This window comes from Anabrus simplex, chromosome 2 (assembly GCF_040414725.1).
Source record: "Anabrus simplex isolate iqAnaSimp1 chromosome 2, ASM4041472v1, whole genome shotgun sequence".
NCBI lineage: Eukaryota > Metazoa > Arthropoda > Insecta > Orthoptera > Tettigoniidae > Anabrus > Anabrus simplex.
Genome location: NC_090266.1, coordinates 200,542,987 through 200,563,658, shown reverse-complemented (window position 1 = coordinate 200,563,658; position 20,672 = coordinate 200,542,987).

Here is a 20,672-nt window from a genome sequence, read left to right as displayed (position 1 = left end):
ACACTCCCGGCACTAGAAGCCATACGCTATTTCATTTTAATGGGTGATAAACATAAAGCCGAAAATTATAGGCCAATCAGTTAGACATGTATTGCATGTAGATTTTGGAAAGCATTCTTTCTGATTATACTAGACATGATTGCGAAATTAATAACTTATTCGAGTGAAGGCAGTTTGGGTTGAGGAAAAATAATTCCACTGAATCTCAACTTGTAGGATTCTAGCTAGATATAGCAGATTTCTTGGACTGAGGAGATCAAATGGACTGCATCGCGATTGACCTATCTAAGGCATTTGGTAGGGTAGATCATGGGAGACTACTGGCAAAAATGAGTAGAATTGGACTAGACAAAGTAGTGACTGAAACTAAATTGTTTTGTATACAAACGCCATGTGCTAAGTAAATACGTTTATGTGTATTCATTTCATTAGGTTATGCGTAGGAAACAAAATTATTTTGGCATGTAATAACTGAATACTTCTTGGACTACTTCCCTAGTCATGGAAATATAGTAGGTCTACATGAAAGCTTGTTTAGGACTGCAGTATAAACGATGAACGACGAACGAACTGTACGGTTGTATTGTGTATACGTGATATATTCAGCTAGTTACACTTCTCACCTTACCGAGCTCGATAGCTTAAGTGCGGCCAGTATCCAGTATTCGGGAGATAGTGGGTTCGAACCCCACTGTCGGCAGCCCTGAAGATGGCTTTCCGTGGTTTCCTATTTTCACACCAGGCAAATGCTGGGGCTGTACCTTAATTAAGGCCACGGCCGCTTCATTCCCACTCCTAGCCCCTTCCTGTCCCATCGTCGCCATAAGACCTATCTGTGTCGATGCGACGTAAAGCAACTAGCAAAAAAAAAAAACTTCTCACCTTCTAATTTTTAAAGTACAAACTATTAGAAGTCAGCTGTTCTCGGCTCTCTCACTGCCCACCTAGGGTTTAGAGTGTGATTCTGCTTCACCGTTTAACATTTTTATCACTGTAAGGTACAATAACGGGTTGGAAATTCTATTATCTTTTTAATTTCAACATTTAGAAATGTGATGTAACACTTGAGATGTCAATCAGCTGTTCTGTGCTATTCTGTTGCAGGTCTCATGGAACTAAAAATGAGCGAGTGTCAGCCAGAAATGCTTGAGGAAGGAGATTCGCAGACGCCGTTTATCTGATGAATGGACCAATGAACATTTCATAATAATTCATATAATATTTTAATATTGATAAATACAATTGAAAAAATCTTAGTAATGAAATTCACGGAATTTTTCACATACTTTTTCCTCTATATTCACCTGTATCTTACTAACAATTCACTGGACCGTTCATAATAATTAATTTAATATTTTAATATTCAGTAATACGATTGAAACAAAAATCGTAATATTGAAATTCAAGGAATTTTTCACATACTTTTTTCTCTATATTCACCTGTATCTTACTAACAATTAACTGGACCTTTCATAATAATTAATTTAATATTTTAATATTCAGTAATACGATTGGAACAAAAATCGTAAGTTAATAATGAAATTCACGGAATTTTTCACATTTTTTTCTAATATAATCACCTGCATCTTACTAACAATTCACATCTCTACCACACAAGCTTCTGACTAAGGTATTCATGGATATATTTGTAGTTAAAACTGAATTTATTTAATAGTTTGTTTTCAGGCAATATTCCTTATTAGAGCGGTAAAAAGTTACCTATGCACCCACTACGTCCATCCTGAAGATGAATTTAATAATATATTATTAAACAATAACGCATTACTTCTCTTTCTGAGTCACAACTTCATTCTTATCTTTAATATTCATAATAATTGTTAATCTGCGGCGACTGTACTTAACGGATAACGAGTGAAATTTTTCTCTCGAATGTTATTCCACAGCTGAATCTGATAGTTGTTGAGCAAATATTGATAAGGCTGTTAGCATTATAAGGGAAGCAATGTTATTAACAGCGTTGTGAAATAAATGTTGTTGTCTAGCATTTTCTAACCCGATGTACTTCAGATGTATTTAAATGTTAAGTCTTGAAAAATTACTCTGAAAAATACACTGTTATAAAATATAATGTTATTTTTTAATCAGGTCCTAGTAAATATACCGACTGAAATAACAATCTTTGCACCAAGGAGGGAGCTATTGGAACAAGTGATTACAATATCGTTTCACCAAGACAATGTTTTGTCCACCTGTGGGGCAGAATGAGGTCACCTTTATTACCTTGCTAGAACGCCTCACGTCTGGATACATGTGTTAGTATAATTTAACATAAAATGAAACTGATGTTATATGTTATATCCTGCCGCAGATTTGTCCTTTGTTGTAGCCAACGTATGCCCCAAGTCATGAGGAGCAGAAGATGTCGGCGTCGCCTATGGTCCAATAAATGTTTCATGAGTGACAAAGCAAAGGACCAACTGCTTAAACATGACTTAAAAATCCCCTGAGAAACCCGAACTGTCTGAATGGTTGATACGGCCGCAAGACTGTAGTCACTTTACTCTATGATGACACCTCCGTGAACGAAGGCGATAATGTAGAGATGTTATCAACCGTAAATGTTAAGGTCGTCGAGATGGCAGATTCACCTGTGATAGGTAACTGGAAATCTTTCTCATAGAGATAAAATACCTTAAAGAAACCACAACATGTCTCTGGAAAACGTTAAATCTGATCATTCATGTTTGAAAGAAAATCCCTCCTGGTGGTCTACCGAGGTCATCCTCCGTTTCGTGATGCAGTGACACTATCAGTCACACATTGCTTTTAACACGAGCAGAGTGTGAAATATGGACGGCCCAAACGATGGACAATTAGGTGTGCCGTCCACCCTGTTTCTCGCACCCCAATTAGGCTATAGGCCCTACAGCTTTTCCCAAAATCCATAGGTTGTTTTTCTGAGGTCTTAAGAGTCTCATTCGTATGCCTATCGTGATGAATAACGTCAGGCAAATATCGTTTACGTCTCATCACGTGTACTCTTCTGAAGACTGTTCGTATAAACCTCACGAAGACCATCCACGCCTGAATCGCTGTCATACGACGTATGGAAATGTACCATCACACGGAACTTTATTTGACTACATATTTTCTACATCGATTTTGTTGACGATGATGAGTTTGTTGTATGTTAGTTTATGAGACATGGTATCTAGGTCATGGGCCTATTGATCTAGTTATTTACCAACTTTTGCTGTTACGAGAGAGAAATACTCTTCTCACCGTCTGTATAGGAATATATCAGAACAGAGTTAAATGACACTTTGTAGGCATTCCTTGGGAATCACAACAGAGAAAAATATATCCGAGCCTTGTCTCTCATACGAAGTTCAATTTTGCAGACATCAGGACAAGACCAACATGATCCATATATATCCCAGCTGCTGCCATACCTAAAGTAGTAGACAAGGCTACGGAAGGAATGAAATAATGCTTCCCTTTGCTAGACCAAGCAATATTTGAAAACGAAATGACGAATGATCCTGAATTTGATGGAGCTCCATTACCATAATTGCCAGTGATCACTGTATGAAAGTGTTGAGTGAAGAATTTCCTATGCTAGGAGAATTAATCTTACATGCATTATACTGTAGGTGTGCAAAATACATCATGCAAACGTACATTCGTACAGTGCGGTACGGTAAGGTTCATTTTCCATAAGCATAGGAAAACGAACACATCGAATTTTTTTATGATAGACTGCATCTCCATGTTAGGCTGGAAGACGTAACCAGTCTTAAGGAAAATAATGGATAGGAAGAGCAATATCAGATACGCGATATTGGTTTTTCAAGGGTCAAAAATGTCATTTTTCAGGAAACAAAATTGAAATTTTACCATGGCTCAATAAATTATGACTGAATGTATGTAGAAGTTTAAAATTACTGGAGTCTTGATAATTGTAAACATATAGATTACAAGACGGTACGAAGCTTGGTTTTTCAAACTCTGATCGCCTGGTAAACAACCACACAAGCGGTGGGAACTGTTTGCGCATGGAGGGCTAATGGGCATGTCCCCCACTCTACCACCGGTCAAAACCAAATTCATCACGCCATTGTGAGCCGAGTTACTGGCACGTAAACATGGCCGCTACGTTTGATGCTCCCGCCAAGTGAGAGTTGCGTAGTGTGATTCGTTTCCTTCAAGTAGACGGAAATAGTGCAGCTAACATTCACCGACAAATGAGTTAGGTATACGGTCCACGTTGGTTTGAAGATCTTCATCCTCCTCGAACCTCCGCCCTCCCAGCCAATTTTTCAGTCACGGGAAGAGGTAGAAGGGACCAAAAAGCTAGTCAACAGGTATGACAAATGCCTCAACCCTCATGGTGATTATGTTGAAAAGTAACCACATTTGTACCAAACATTTGTTGATAAATTAATTTGGCTATGTTCGCTTGTCTTTTATTTATGACCCACCGGAGGTTGAAAAAAAGCAGCATTCGTACATTTCACACAGGTACAAGGAGGCAGGTGCAGCTAATGAGGTACTGCATGTGTGCCATGGCACCACCCCATGTACCGGTACTCGTAATAAAGAAATAATATGAGATTCTATTCCTCCCAAAGTTATAGGAGTGGCGCTCACATGAGGATTGGTTTTTCCGCCCATGGGAGAGACCACACAGTAGACGAAGTGTATGTATATGTATATATATATATATTTTAATTTATTATATACCAGGTGGCTCCCGGACGCCGTACTTTCTACTTATAAATGTCCCGCATGCATAAGTGATGTGTGGGGTATCTACCACATAATTTTAACAGGGGAACTACTGCCAGCGGGCAGGTTACGTCAGAATATGAAGAGATAAGAAACAGAGTCACACTCGCAGCATGTTACTCAGCGTTCCCGGTCGAATGCACCCCTTGCATTAGTAAACACCGTTTTCGACCGCATACTTCTAGGCTGCTGTATGGTACAGCCGCACTATAATTACTGTCTGCTTATCGACAATGGCTAGTGTGTTCAGCAGCGATGAATACACATACATTACTTTTAACTGGACTGCCAGGTCGGAATGCAACCGAAGCTCCAAACAGACATATGCCGTCTACACAAGTATTTCACCGAACAGCACCGCGTTTATTTCATACAAGCAACTCTTTTATCGCGTGGAATGTCTACACGTGTATAAATTAACACGTTATTAAATTTCCTTTTCTGCATCTTTGGCGTGTTACCAAACAGTTGCGGCGATTAGAGGGTGGGGCGAGAAGGGAACGTCGCCCCCGCCCCTCGCAACTTTGTGGAGTAAACATTACATATTCACTTTAGCCACCTGGAACTAGGATTTTTTTTTGCTAATTGCTTTACGTCGCACCGACACAGATAGGACTTATGGCGACGATGGGATAGGAAAGGCCTAGGAGTTGGAAGGAAGCGGCGGTGGCCGTAATTAAGGTACAGCACCAGCATTTGCGTGGTGTGAAAATGGGAAACCACGGAAAACCATCTTCAGGGCTGCCGACAGTGGGATTCGAACCCACGAACTCCCGGATGCAAGCTCACAGCCAATTAGTTTTAAAAGAAACGTTATCTGTACAAGCCTTTGTGTCTTATCTGCTAATTCTTTCCTTTAATTTTATTAACATAATGTTTGGCGGAAATAAGCACCAAATGCCGTTCGTCGCGGCTAACCGATTTGTATAGCCTAGAAGTATTCGGTCGAAAACGATGTGCATTCGACCGGGAACGCTGAGTAACATGCTGCGAGTGTGACTCTGTTTCTTATCTCTTCATATTCTGACGTAACCTGCCCGCCGGCAGTAGTTCCCCTGTTAAAAGTAGGTGGTAGACACCCCACACATCACTTATGCATGCGGGACATTTATAAGTAGAAAGTACGGCGTCCGGGAGCCACCTGGTATATATGTTTTTATTTATTTATTTTTATTGTTGTTTTGTAAGAAGGGGAGGGGGAGGGAACGTCATAAGAGGGAGGGATAGGGCGGTCCTATCCCTAGTGTGGTTGACAAATGCTAATAGATAGAGGTCGAGAAAGGAGAGAGAGAGAGAGAAATTCTGGCTACATGGCGTCAACACTCGTGTGGCCTGCCGCCAAAATGGAATGGTGAGGATCAATCTTTGTCAACTGTATAGAGGGCCGGACGTGTTGTTCCAGGGAGGGTGGCTCTTTTTTTCCTAACCACGGTGGGACAGCACGCCCGGTCAGTAGTTATAGGTGTGGCGTCATTACCGCCTGTGTGAGGAGTCACAAGATTAATTTAGATATTTAGAATTATAGGGGTGGAGCTTACATGAGACCCGGTTATCCGCCCATGTGAGTTTGCACATAGTATAGGGGTGATGCGTACGTGTGGCTCGGTCTCTCGCTCATGTGAGTGCCCACATAGTAGATTTAGATTTTTACTTTTATTTTATTTTTATTTTATTTTATTTTATTTTATTTTATTTTATTTTATTTTATTTTATTTTATTTTATTATTTGCTTTGTATGAAACATGTATTTGTGCGAAAGCCTGTAATGTTCAGCAAATAAATCACTATCTATCTATTCCTCCCAAGAGCACTTTATATTAAATTTAAAGAAAATGAATGCATGCCTTATTCTGCCTTCCCTTGAACGAGCGCGCAAACCGACATGCGCTCTAGCAGCCCTTGTCGGACTACGTGCACCAGATCTCATGGGAACCGCTTCAGAACGTAAGACTCTGTACTGTTTGGCTCAGTTGGATTGGGTTTTATATATGTTGTTAAGGGCTGAGAGTGTGCCAGTGGCCGCGTGACGCAACGCTTCAATTTCATCTGCTAGAGTGCAGCAGATACAAGCACATGTCTTAACAAGATATTTTTCGTTCCCTCGTGTTAAACTAGACACCTAGCGATGTGTTTAAAAGGTCGTATTAGCGACAAAAGTATATCATGTAATGTAACAAATTGGGATTTTTACAATTAATTTTGCTCTGTTTCAATGTAAGTTGACGACACAGTTACCTTTACAAACCAGAATGTAAGCATTAAATATTAAAACTGCTAACTTTTCTGGTGTTTATTTTGTGTGATTATGAACAGCGGCGTTAAAATATTTTGTGTGTAGTCATAAAGCGTGCAGTGGTTATCCCTTCCAAAGAAGCTTTCAATTTGAAGGTAAATTATTTTGTAAATTTCAGTTTTGCACCTACTAACGCGATCAAGTGCTTGTGCGCGTGTGTATGTCGGCGTATGAAGCTCACATGAAAATACATTTCAGATCCCTCATCCTTGAGAATATTTATTCACTATGAGAAGGTAAATGAAATGGCGTGTGACTTTTAGTGCCGGGAGTGTCCGAGGACAAGTTCGGCTCGCCAGATGCAGGTCTTTTGATATGACTCCCGTGGGCGACCTGCGCATCGTGATGAGGATGAAATGATGATGAAGACGACAGATACACCCAGTCCCGTGCCAGCGAAATTCACCAGTTATGGTTAAAGTTCCCGACCATGCCGAGAATCGAACCCGGGTCCCCTGTGACCAAAGGCCAGCACGCTAACCATTCAGTCATGGATCCGGACTATGAGAGGGTAGTATTGTATTACATCTGACGCATAGCGGTTTTTAATTGATCATAAGAGCGTATGGCGTATTTATTACCATCCGTAAATTACTCAAAAATAAATTAATAATAATAATGTTATTTGTTTTAAGTCCCACTAACTACTTTTTAAGGTCTTCGGAGACGCCGAGGTGCCGGAATTTAGTCCCGCGGGAGTTCTTTTACGTGCCAGTAAATCTACCGACACGGGGCTGTCGTATTTGAGCACCTTCAAATACCACCGGACTGAGCCAGGATCGAACCTGCCAAGTTGGGGTTAGAAGGCCAGCGCCTTAACCGTCTGAGCCACTCAGCCCGGCCAAAAATAAATTACGAGGATCCAACAACAGTCTCGCTAAATTAATCTTTAATGCTCCAAATATCTGACTCGAAGGTCAAAGGTAGCTGTATCAGAAACAACGTAAATCCAGCAATACACAATGAGAGCTTATGAAAATCGTCGCCTATCATCTCATGGCATTCAATCAACACACGACTATTATTCATCCTAATTAATGCGTGTTCTTTAAATCATTATATTATTATTTTAAGCTTTGTCTTCCCACGTTAACCATAAGGAGATTTCATTTTATGATGAGCTTCTAAAGTCTCATATCACGAGGCAATGTGATTTAATGAAGACTTCAAAACAATCTAATAACCATAATGCAAATTATCGTCACAATGAATGTAAGAATTGCGTAATATTATTGAAATATAAGCATTATAAAATATCAAAGCCATCTCAGTAAACTGTGCTGATGAGAGTATTTATTATTATTATTATTATTATTATTATTATTATTATTATTATTATTATTATTATTATTATTATCAATCACAAACAGTGGTATCAGCACAATATTTTAATCCATAACAGGTTTTCGGACTCTAAGGTCCACCATCTGTGTTAAAATTATTTACAACGTTTATGTCCACACGAGTGTGTCGTTAAAATTAATTTTATTTTAAAATTATTGATCCACTTATTATTATATCACGTATTAGTAATCCATGACCTCATCCTACTCACAGTATCATAAGAATATTCATAACTACTCCTACGAAAAACATGTGGAAAATCTAACAGAATATCTAATACAACTGTAAGCACTAAGCTTAGAGAAAACACTACAATAAATCAAATTAGTGCAGAGACGGAGTTCGATCTAGGAAATCAAGAATAACGGCCGAGAAGATTCGTCGTGCTGGCCACATGCCACCTCATAATCTGCAGGCCTTAGGGCTGAGCAGCGGTCGCTTGGTAGACCGTGGCCATTCGGGGCTGTTGCGCCATGGGTTTTTTCTCTTTTATTATTTCTTTCTTGAGAGATAGAGAGTGAGATACTTTTACAACATGGTACCCCATCTACGTTATCAAAGTAGAAGAAAAATACAGCCAAACCATTTACCATGGGCGGTGCGTGGTCTTGTTGCACGGTTGCACAACTCCCAATAATTTTGCACTTCATTTGCAGTCTTTTCTTCTAATGTTTTAGTTTAATAAACCTAACATGTATTCGAAAACATGTAAAAATCCACCATCTTCGGTCGTTCGCTGTATTAATGCTTCGCAACGGACCAACAAACGCTGCTGGCTTCGGATCAAACTCAGGGGGTTTGCTTTCCTACGGCAACTCCCTAGCGAATAGCGCGGCGCAATGTACCTCAGCAGGGACGAGCCTAAGCCTGCATAGCATCAGGTAGCATGCTCGCCAGTGTCGGTCTCAGGGAGTTGCACTAGACTAGCAAGTCCCCTACTGAGAAACAGTTCCAAATGTCCCCGTTAGATTGCGCCACTCTGCGGAGATTAATTCATTCCTCCTTTCCTCTCACAAAGGTAATTCATTTCCATTTTTTTTAATTTACAAATTTAACCGATGCAGATAGGTCTTACGGCGACGATGGAATAAGAAAGGGCTAGGAGTTGGAAGGAAGCGACCGTGGATTTAATTAAGGCACAGCCACAGCATTTGCCTGGTGTGAAAATGGGAAACCGCGGAAAATCATCTGCAGGGCTTCCGACAGTGGTGTTCGAACCCACTATACCCCGAATGCAAGCTCAGAGCTACGCGACCCTAACTTCATGGGTAATTTCTTTTCCACGCCATACCAGACCAAAAAACCAAACCAAACCCCATGGCACTACAGCCCTTGAAGGGCCTTGGCCTACCAAGCGACCGCTGCTCAGCCCGAAGGCCTGCATATTACGAGGTGTCGTGTGGTCAGCACGACGAATCCTCTCGGCCGTTATTCTTGGCTTTCTAGAGCGGACCCGCTATCTCACCGTCAGATAGCTCCTCAATTCTAATCACGTAGGCTGAGTGGACCTCGAACCAGCCCTCAGGTCCAGGTAAACATCCCTGACCTGGCCGGGAATCGAACCCGGGGCCTCCGGGTAAGAGGCAGGCACGCTACCTCTACACCGCGGGGCCGGCGCCATACCAGACCACCCACAATATTACCAAAATCTTGCTTCAATGGAAAACAGGAAGGCAAATTTTCAATTCAAGGGAGGTAAAAGTAACTGCGCCAGGCTGAGTGGCTCAGACGGTTGAGGCGCTGGCCTTCTGACCCTAATGTGGCGGGTTCGATCCTGGCTCAGTCCGGTGGTATTTGAAGGTGCTCGAATACGTCAGCCTCGTGTCAGTAGATTTACTAGCATGTAAAAGAACTCCGGCACCTCGGCGTCTCCGAAAACCGTAAAAAGTCGTTAGTGGGACGTAAAACCAATAACATTATTATTAAGAGTAACTGTAGTTACAGTGTACAATTAGCCTCTTATTTCCCGGGTTGTAATTGACAGATATATTGAAGTTTTAGTAGGAATGTAGTTCATTAATTAACGATAGTAGAGTTTCTTGTTATTTCTATAAGCTCTAAAAATGTGGCACTGAAAACCTTAGTGCAACACCCAGCTTCAGATACCACCAGCCGCCACTGATATTTACGTTACAAAACTATATATATATATATATATTGCTATTTGCTTTACGTCGCACTGACACAGATAGGTCTTATGGCGACGATGGGATAGGAAAGGCCTAGGAGTTGGAAGGAAGCGGCCGTGGCCTTAATTATGGTAAGGCCCCGGCATTTTCCTGGTGTGAAAATGGGAAACCACGGAAAACCATCTTCAAGGCTGCCGACAGTGGGACTCGAACCCACGATCTCCCGATTGCACAAAAATATTAGAGTGACGTCTGAACAGAATGAGATTTCCCATCAGGAAGACGGCTAAATTGTCGTCCTGTGATTTGATGACTGTTAAGACATTGGATGACTTAATATCTTGTGTCTGCCGACGCGGTTCTCTCCTTTAGCGCCTCATGGTGAAAGTATTACGGTCCATGGTGAATCCACCTTCGATCTTGGAAATCTCGTGTAAAAGGTAACGGGAGCATCCGTTCAAGTCCACTGTGCAGTTACCTTCCTTCTTGAAGTGAAAGCTTTCCAATTAGCACCTGAAACTTGTGCAAAATAATTAGTACGAGTCGGTTTGCTAATCGACACTCGTGGTTTTTCACAATATATAAGTTACATTGACAATCGATGTTATCTGTCTCAGAATCAACGTTAGAATTGGGAGAGTTACGATATTACATTTTCTTTATCATTACCCTCATCTCGTATAAAACGTGATCATATGTCATTCAGATCACATACCATAGATTATTTTATTCTACCAGTTATTTCATCACACAACACTGAAGATAATGTAACGTGTAACTGGGAAGCGTCCAATACATAACCTGGAGTGAAAATGATCAAGAGAACAAGTTTTACAGCATCCTTGAAGTTTAATGTGTTAGAATATGCTGCTGAAATGGAGTGAGAGGGGCAAGTCGTGAATACGAAGTGCAGCCGTGTATTGGCATGACCAGAGAGGCAAAAGTAAGAAAAAGTGAACTTTTAATAGCAAAGCAAAGTCACCTCAGTCAGGCCATGAAGGCCCTTCGAGGAGTGGAAGGTAAAGGCTTCCACCATTGTTAACCTCGGCACGTGATGGGGTAGAGTGGTTAGCTTTACGCCCGGCTGCCGTTGCCCCCAGAAATTAACCTGGTACTCATTTTTGGTGTAGGATGAGTGAACCTCAGGGCCATATGCACCTCCGGAAGTGGAAATCTCGTTTCTAAAATGCTACGATTTCCTGACGGGGATTCGAAACCACGTCCTTCCGGGCGAACCGAGCACGCCTTTACCGCCTCGGCCAGTCAGCCCCTGAAATTTTAATCGTTATATTAATATATTTTCTGAAAGTCAGTCGGTATTAGAAAAACATTTTTCGTATTTCAGGCAGGTGCCGCATGACGACACTGCAACTCTGCGCAGCGTCGAGTACCGCGCGGCGCCTAGTCAAGCTGTGGCATTGCGGGAGGGGGCTGATAGAAAACTGCCTGGATGTGCTAATATCGCTCTTTGCCGTAAATAGAAACAGAAATATATTTATTTAAAGTTAATTACAAGTAGGACCAGAGGTCCCTTTGGCTGTAACTAAGTGCCACTTTTATCTTAAATGTATCACCTAACATACAAAATCTAATAAAATAATACATAAAAAGCGCTAAGATACATTTTCCTATTCAGGATATAAGAATAACATTAAAAACTAAACATCTAGGAGATTACAATAATACATTTAACATTTCATAAACGTGTTTGTGTGTTGTTTTAAGGACGCTACATAAATACGGCATTACAGCAGAGGAGATGCGCAGGTTTAACAGCCAATCGAACTCCTCTAACAAGCGAGCCGTCAACACTGAACCGCCTAAATACTGTTTACTGGTTCAGGAAATACAGTGTATTAACACAACTTAGCAAAGGATGAAGTATTTCCTCTGAAGTACACTCAAGTCGAATATCGCAGTGGAAGAAAAAAAATCGCACCAATTTTCCTTTTTAATCATTATTATTTTAAATACACACTTTGCATCTGGGAGTCACAGTGTAACTGTCTTATCAAAGTCAAAATACCGTTCCAGTTATAACCAAGCTAGTATTTCTCCAATGAAATATAATCTGTTTAGTCAGCCATTAATAAGTACAGTTTGTAAAGGGATCAATACTCGAACCAAGGTCACAGCATTGCACACAAAATATATTATAAAAAATCTCATTTGACAAGTCTCAGCACCTGGTCAGCGGAAGATATCCCCTTGTGTCTGGCGTGTTGGCATGCAGAATTATGCATGTTCACAGACAAAACATTTCGATGCCTAGTTCAAAGAACTTCTTATCCATTGGTCCATACATACATTTTTATTAAACGTAAAAGTAATTAGTGAGCCGTAAAGCCAACAACATTTTCATTATAGGCTATTATTCTTCTCTAGCGCTAGAGAGTTGAATTTGAACTCTAAGGAATAAAATGGCCTGTAGTAATTATATTATAATGAGGGCAATACGTATGGTAGATTCATGGGCCGGAAAGAGGGGAGAGTCGCCCCTTGTCTCTGTTTACTTGCTGTCAGCTGAGGGAGATATTTATGGCAGAGAGGCTTGGCTGCTCAGTTTATACAAAAAGCCGAGGTTTTGAAGAGCCAATGTGGGTCGTTTCTGACATCACGACACGAAAGCCTGAAGGTAGAAACAGTGCATTTGTCTGTCAAGAAGACGGGAGAGCTGTGACCTTTTAATACTATGGTCCGGAAGGCGAAATTTTATAAACGATTGTCGGGGTCATTCAAAGGGGCACATAACTATGCACATGTATCTGCATGATGTAAATATATTCTTCTCATTTTATTTGATGTCATATGGTTGTTGTACTTGGGAAAGTCTCGCGATCGATTCCTAGACAGTAGAGTGTATATTGGATGCTTGTTTAGAATTTGTAGGGTAATTATGAGCACTAAGGCATAGATTCACGTTAGAAATAGATTATGCTCTTTGTAGATATGAGTTGCCTACGAGCAGATTTATTATTCAATTAATTTATTTTGACGTAACCATTATGCTGCCTGTTGCAGTGTCAGATGTTTCCGTGATGCAAGACATCTCCTCCACAAGGTCTATAACTTCAATCGAGATACCCGTTTATGTCAAGAAATCATTTAGATTTGTTTATGACAATTATGTCAGTTATGCAAATTTCATTGGATATATGTTCATTATCAGAATTTTAGATTATTTTAATAAACCAGTTTGTTAAATCGAAGATGCAGCTCAACCGTTGTTTATTTTGGTTAGATTTGTTCTTGACATGCTCATTTTTATTCCTCTTCATTTGATTTATTTTATTACGTTGACCCTTTTCTTACCCGATACCCCCTGAAGATTGCTGTTACGCCGGAGCGGATGAAGAGGATTATTGAGCAAGGTGAGCTATGTGCCAAAGTGATTCACCTGGTGGTGAGTGTATTGGTAGGTATCATGTACTTGGTCAAATTTCAGCATTGGCTTGACGTTGACGAAGGCATTATAGGGCACAATACACATACAAACACAGTACAGAGATAAAATGGTTACGTTTCCATATGAAAAACGAACAGAAATCAGTGCACCATACAGAAAAAGGGACGCTTGATGTACTCGTAAGCCTCGAGTATGTCAGTCTAATTGGTTTCAGCATGATGCAAAAGTTCAACTACCGTGGGTTGTCGGTTTGTTCGTTGTCATTGTGCAACAGATCCAGGCGCGTTTAATAGACGACATATCCAGCGAATATGCGGTCCAAGAAAGAAGAGGAACGTAGTAGCCACTCAGTAATTATTGGACGACGTGTGGTACATACATTACGCTACCTCATTGTTCTGAGGGTGAATACCACTAGAACTTGAAAGTAAATGGCAATAAAGCGCCAGAGGTGCGATAGTGTCTGGTCAATGTATAGGAGATACATAAGAACGACAGGAGGAACGGGAATCCTCTGACCTATATGATGACGTCCCGTGTAATGCTGGATTCGTCCAATCTGTCGCTACGGTACTGTCAGACTAGGGTTCCGTCACCATAGTGCAGTAATCAGAATTCGTATTCGTCATTAGAGATGATGTCATACTATTCGTTCCCCCTGGTACGATATCGTGACACTATTATAACTACCTGCAATGTGCAATCAAGTGTAGCCGAAGCAGCGGGGAGGTTAGAATGGTCCGCGTGCAGAAACGGGTTGCAGCGCATCGCTCGAATTCTTGACAAATTTGTATTGTGCCTATATGATTCGTAATGACAATGTGTAGATATTTGTTCTCTCTGACGGTAATGTAATTGTGATCACTTACAGTTCCACCATCAACTGTCGAAGAGAGCCTAGGTGTCGCTGAAAAGGCATAATAGGGAAATTATTTCATCACTGACCCAGAAGATGCTATCACATCTCAGCCTACCAATTTATCTGATATACAGACACCACCTGACTATATGAGCAATAACTTCACGCCACTCATCACAGGGATGGCTGCAAATGAAATATTGTTAGGATTATCAGTAATACGACTGTTACTTTCATCTTCATAAAGCCAAGGATAAGACTGACACAGGTCGAAGAAAGTAATGAACATGTTCTAGCTCATTCTAGAAGACGCAGAGCTCTCTGAACACTGTGAAAATGAAAACCTACAACCTGTTTTCCGGTCATTGACCGTGTCAGGGACGGAATGAATGAAGCAGATATAGGCTATTAGAAGGATGGGGTCGCCACTCCCAAAGTGACTTATTAATGACTGATAGATGCTATGAAACGTCAATAGAGTGTGTTGCTGGAATGAAAGATGACAAGGAAAACCGGAGAAAAAACAGTCCCGCCTCCGCTTTGCCCAACACAAACCTCACATGGAGCGACCGGGATTTGCACCACGGTATCCAGCGGTGAGAGGCCGACGCTCTGCCGTGTGAGTCACGGAGGCTCCTTCTGAACACTGTATCCCACCAAAAATAGATCTATGCAATATCCCTAGTTGTATCACCAATAAAATGGCCTAGCTTCTACACGCTGCCCGTTTAAATTGTACGGAAATAACTCCTTGCTCAGTCGGAGGGTGAGGTTGGGTGAAATAGATAACAAAATAGATTAATAAATAGATAAATAATAAATAAATAAATAAATAAATAAATAAATAAATAATTAAATAAATAAATAAATAAATAAATAAATAAATAAATGTTAAATATACCGGGTGAGCAGAATACGAGTTGCCCATGCGTGTGGTGGTTCCAGTCGAGCTGCGATCTCACTATATGTACATAATGAGTCTGTAAAGTAACCTACTTGAGTGCAAGGTCGGAACTGCAAAGTGTTGTTAGGATCTCTCGACAGCGCCGCTGCTAACAATGGTTACAACAAAATATTAGCAGCTAACGACTCACTGTGTGCCTAGGAGAACAACGGAAAGTGAATGCCTGGGAGGTGCCGGGAGTAACATTTTAGGAATGTATTTGGTATAGTTCACCAACTGAATATCGCAGACTTTCACACATCGATAAATAAATATTTCAAACAAATCTTTAACTTGTACCATGAGCAGCGAATAACAAAATGAGGCACAGTGGTAATCATTTAAATGGCAGCAAGATTAACGGGAACTCCTTGGAGTTGTAAAGCATTCAGTACGATCAGCTGGATAAAATTACATTCTTATATAATTCATAGAGAACCATGTTCGTATAGCATGGTGACAAAAACTGTTGCTGTTAGTTAACTTCTGCGAGCTGTGTATAAAGAGTCATACAGTCAACTATCCTTCCTGGAAAGTGTGTGACATTGAAATTCAAACCACTTGGAACTCCCGGACAAATTCTGGCCCTGGATAACTTTTTCTTCGTGTCTACAGAACCTACCCTCCCTCCCTATACAGTTATGTCATAAAGGATTGCCAGTTTCACGATAAACTGCATGACACGCCGGTTCGCATTTGGTTGAATGCCATCTACTTCCATCTTCCTTCATCACCAAATTAAACCAACATGGTTATCTACCCATGCCGTAAGAGTGAATACCTAGATAATACAATGGCGTGTGGCCTCCAGAGAAGCCTGGTGCAGGCAGGTCTTTCGAGTTAACGCCTGATGTGTGTCAGTGAGAATTGGGCACTGCCTATAATGAATTCTAATGCTAGAGATAGCACACACCCAGCCCCCGAACCATCGGAATCAAGGTTAAAATTCCCGAACCGGCCAGGAATCGAACCCGGGGACCTTACCCCAAAGGCCAGCACGCTAACCACTTAGTAATGTTTGTTACTTTAGTCAACCTCAGTCTGATTTTTGGCACTGACAATACGAAAGTGACTGAGGTATTAGCGATATTAGTAACACTATCCGTTATATGGCCGGTGCCTGCGAAAATGATGCAAAGGTTTAGCTTGTGAGGTCAGTTAGTATATACATTTCAGTAGACTGGGCACAGTGTTAGGTGATAGCACATTCTGGCTCAGTGATGAAAGTAACGGAAAACTGCCTCATTTCCCTAGTATTCCTATTCAGCGACGCCCGGGCTTTCTGTGACAGCTAATAGTGGAACTGTAAGGGATCCAGTTAGTTTTCGGGGCGAGGATTAAACAACCAAACAAAAAACAAACAAAAAACAAACACACATAATGGGACGCTTTCTTTAAGCTCCCTTGCATCTTATACAAATATAACAAATATACTACAAGATTGGAAGTTCCCTACTAACATGCGGTACACAAATTTTCACATGCCTAGAGGGAGCGGATGACCTTAAATACACCCAAAATTGAACAGTATATCGTGTACATCGCTTACGGACACCTCTGCCCTGTCAGGTATTTAAAATGGCCTATACGATCTCCAGTTCTGGCTCCAGATACCTTGTGCAGGATACAGTTATACGCCATTCCAACTTCCACCATAGTCCAGTAATCTTGAGAGGCCATAAATAACCTTTATTACTCAAAGCTACAAAGAAATGTAGAAAGGGATAACAATAAAGAACGTTTTATTTCTCCATAAAACGCCCATCAGCATTTTAAATTTAGTTATATATTCTTTTACTCATGTTGTTCCACCTTGAAACACTTTGCGTTCACTGTGGACATGTCAATGTCGGAGTTATAAACTGCATACTGATTACGCAACAAGATATTCAATCTTCCGTCAGCCCCACAGACAGGAGCTCTTCAGTTAGGGACGAGACACCGTCGGTCAAGTTGATCCACTGTCGTAGGCTGAGGTAAGAACGGTCATTATTTTGTGTATTAAGAATTATCTACAGAACTGAATGAAAATAGTAAGCAGTTTCACGGAAAGGATGATTAACTCCTGCTAAAGTTTCCATAGCTCCTTTTGTTTTGTGATATTTTTAAAGAGACAGCTTCCTCCGGCAAAGAACATTTCCTCCTACACCAAAATCTCACTGAGAGCTTTTGAATCGCTATTTGTTAGGAGTGCATTAATTGCTATTTTGGCCATTTCTAGGCTAGGAGTATTATGGCAATTACATTAGTAGAGCTATAGTAACACGACCAAGCGAGTTGACTACGCGGCTCGAGATGTTTAGCTATATCTTACATTCGGGAAATAGTGTGTTTGAATCCTACTGTCGCAGGCCTGAAGATGTTTTCCCGTGGTTTCCCATTTTCACACCAGATAACCGCTGGGGCCACGGTCGCTACCCAGTCCTACCCCACAGTCGCCACATGAACTATCTGTGTAAGTGCATATCTGTTATTCTTAAACGATATGGGTGAAATACGAAAGTCTTGCCACATACTAACGGCCTTATATCATACCCAGTTCCATTAGTCCTGTTCCTCTACCAGAGAGGAGTGCACACCCAACTGATATAGTTCCCATAAAAGTAGAAAAAACTGAGAAACTTCATGAAACATAAGGCATGTGTGCCCAGTAATCCCACTGAGTCCTCTGCGAACATTCTGCAATGAAAAACACATGACTGCACATAAGAACACATAAGAACACAATTAGGAGTGCTGCATTTCTTGGTTTCTCTAGCAATTAGTAAGTTTTGTAAGAGACTGGTTTAGTTTAGTTTGCTGCAAAACAGTGTAATAAAACAATGATTTCGTGTGCAAGAATATGAAGCATTTTAACACAATTGTATTTTGCTAAAAATGCATCAATCTGCAAATTTCAAATCATATTAGGAAATGTACAACAATATCAATATTGCAGTTCAAGCCCCCGGCGTAGTTTTGACAGATATTATTGTAGACAACCTCTTATTTTTTAGCATTTAAAGACACTTTTATTCTCCGTCCCACGTAGTAGGGAAAATAATAGTAATCCACCAGCGGTAGAAATTCATATAACCATATTTCAGCTGAGAATTGTAGTATAGATACAGTATATTTAGATTGTACCGTATCTTGCCTGCTATATTCGTGTGTATATATCGTGTGTATATATTAGAGCATAGTACTAATAATAACCTGTCTAAGCATTTAGCTTTGTTGGTAATCTTTGAGTGTATTGAGCTCGATAGCTGCAGTCGCTTAAGTGCGGCCAGTATCCAGTAATCGGGAGATAGTGGGTTCGAGCCCCACTGTCGGCAGCCCTGAAGATGGTTTTCCGTGGTTTCCCATTTTCACACCAGGCAAATGCCGGGGCTGTACCTTAATTAAGGCCACGGGCGCTTCCTTCCATTTCCTAGGCCTTTCCTATCCCATCGTCGCCGTAAGACATATCAGTGTCGGTGCGACGTAAAGCAAATAGCAAAAAAAAAAAAAAAAAACTTTGAGTACAGTAGTTCTTCCAAATTTTAAATTTGCAATTTTCATTTCTGTTTGTGCTTAGTAGTGACATACGGTACCGGTATTGTAATTAGGATACGTCTGAACGTAGTTTAAACTTTTTGTAATGTACTGTACAGTAGTATACGAGTGATATCTTATTAGAATTTAGCGTGCTTATTTTATTATTCTAAAATAATTGTGTAGTACCGGTATAGTGGAGGTATCCGTAGAAACTCTCTTACTAAAATTCTGTTATTGTAATTAGGGTAGGCTTAATTGCAGTTTCGAATTGTGTAATTTTTGTGTATTCCTTTCGGTATTCAGTAATTAACAGCAATTTTTATCCTGTTCGGGTGTTGTAGGATAAAAGTAGAGTTCGACTAAATAGTATTGTAGTGTAGTCGTATATTAATTACCTTATTGTCGCGTGATTTTTAGTACTATCCCAGACTATATATATCCCTCTGTTCATTTTTTGCACATAAGATTTTTTATTTTTCCTTTTCATTTTTTCCTTAAAGAATGGCTAAGGAGTGCAAGTGTAGGAACTGTTGGTGCGGCTAGGCATCGGAGGGTATGAGGGAGGAGTCGGAGAGTTTGAAGGAGATAATTAGGATTCTCACAGGAGACAGTAAGGAAGTTAGGCCTCCCTCAAACAATGTACAGGTTACAGTAGGTGTACAAGAGGCAGAGGAAGGAAAGGAGGGGTTGTAGAAGAGGGGGTGGCCTAATGTTCTAAGGGGAAGGAGATTGCAGTCTAAAGGCTCTATTCAGGATCAGAATTCAGGACAGGTATCTGTGAGAAATCGGTACGAATCACTCCAGGTAGAACAACAGAGGGAAGATGAGGAACGGGGAACTGTAGATGAGATGTGTGGAAGTAGGAGCAAGGGAAAAGGTAGGAAAGGGAAATGTAGAGTAGAGGATAGGATAGGAAAAGAGAGGTGGAACAGGGTCATGGGACGGAGAAAAGAGAGGAGGAAGTGGCTTCTGCAGCTACCAGGATAGATAGGGCTGACCGGGAGGGGACGGGATCAAATGAGGTGGGTAGGGTTGAGACTCCGGTCATGGGGGATTCCATCGTTAGACGTGTGGGGAAAGTGTGTGGAGGAAAGGGAACCAGGGCAGAGTGTTATCCAGGAATTAGGTTGAGGCAGATATTGAGGAAAGTGGAAGAGAGGGAGTAGGGGAAGGGGAAGGTGGTAGTGTTTCACGTTGGTACCAACAACGTAAGGCAAGCTGATATAAGTACCAACATAGTTGGGGATGTGTGGGATCTGGTAAATGCAGCACGGGTAAAGTTTAAGGAAGCGGAGATTGTTATCAGTGGAATACTGTGTAGGAGGGATACTGACTGGTGGGTGATTGGGGATTTAAATGAGACTATGGAGTGGGTATGTGGGAAACTGGGAGTGACATTTCTAGATCCTAATGGGTGGGTAGGAGATAGG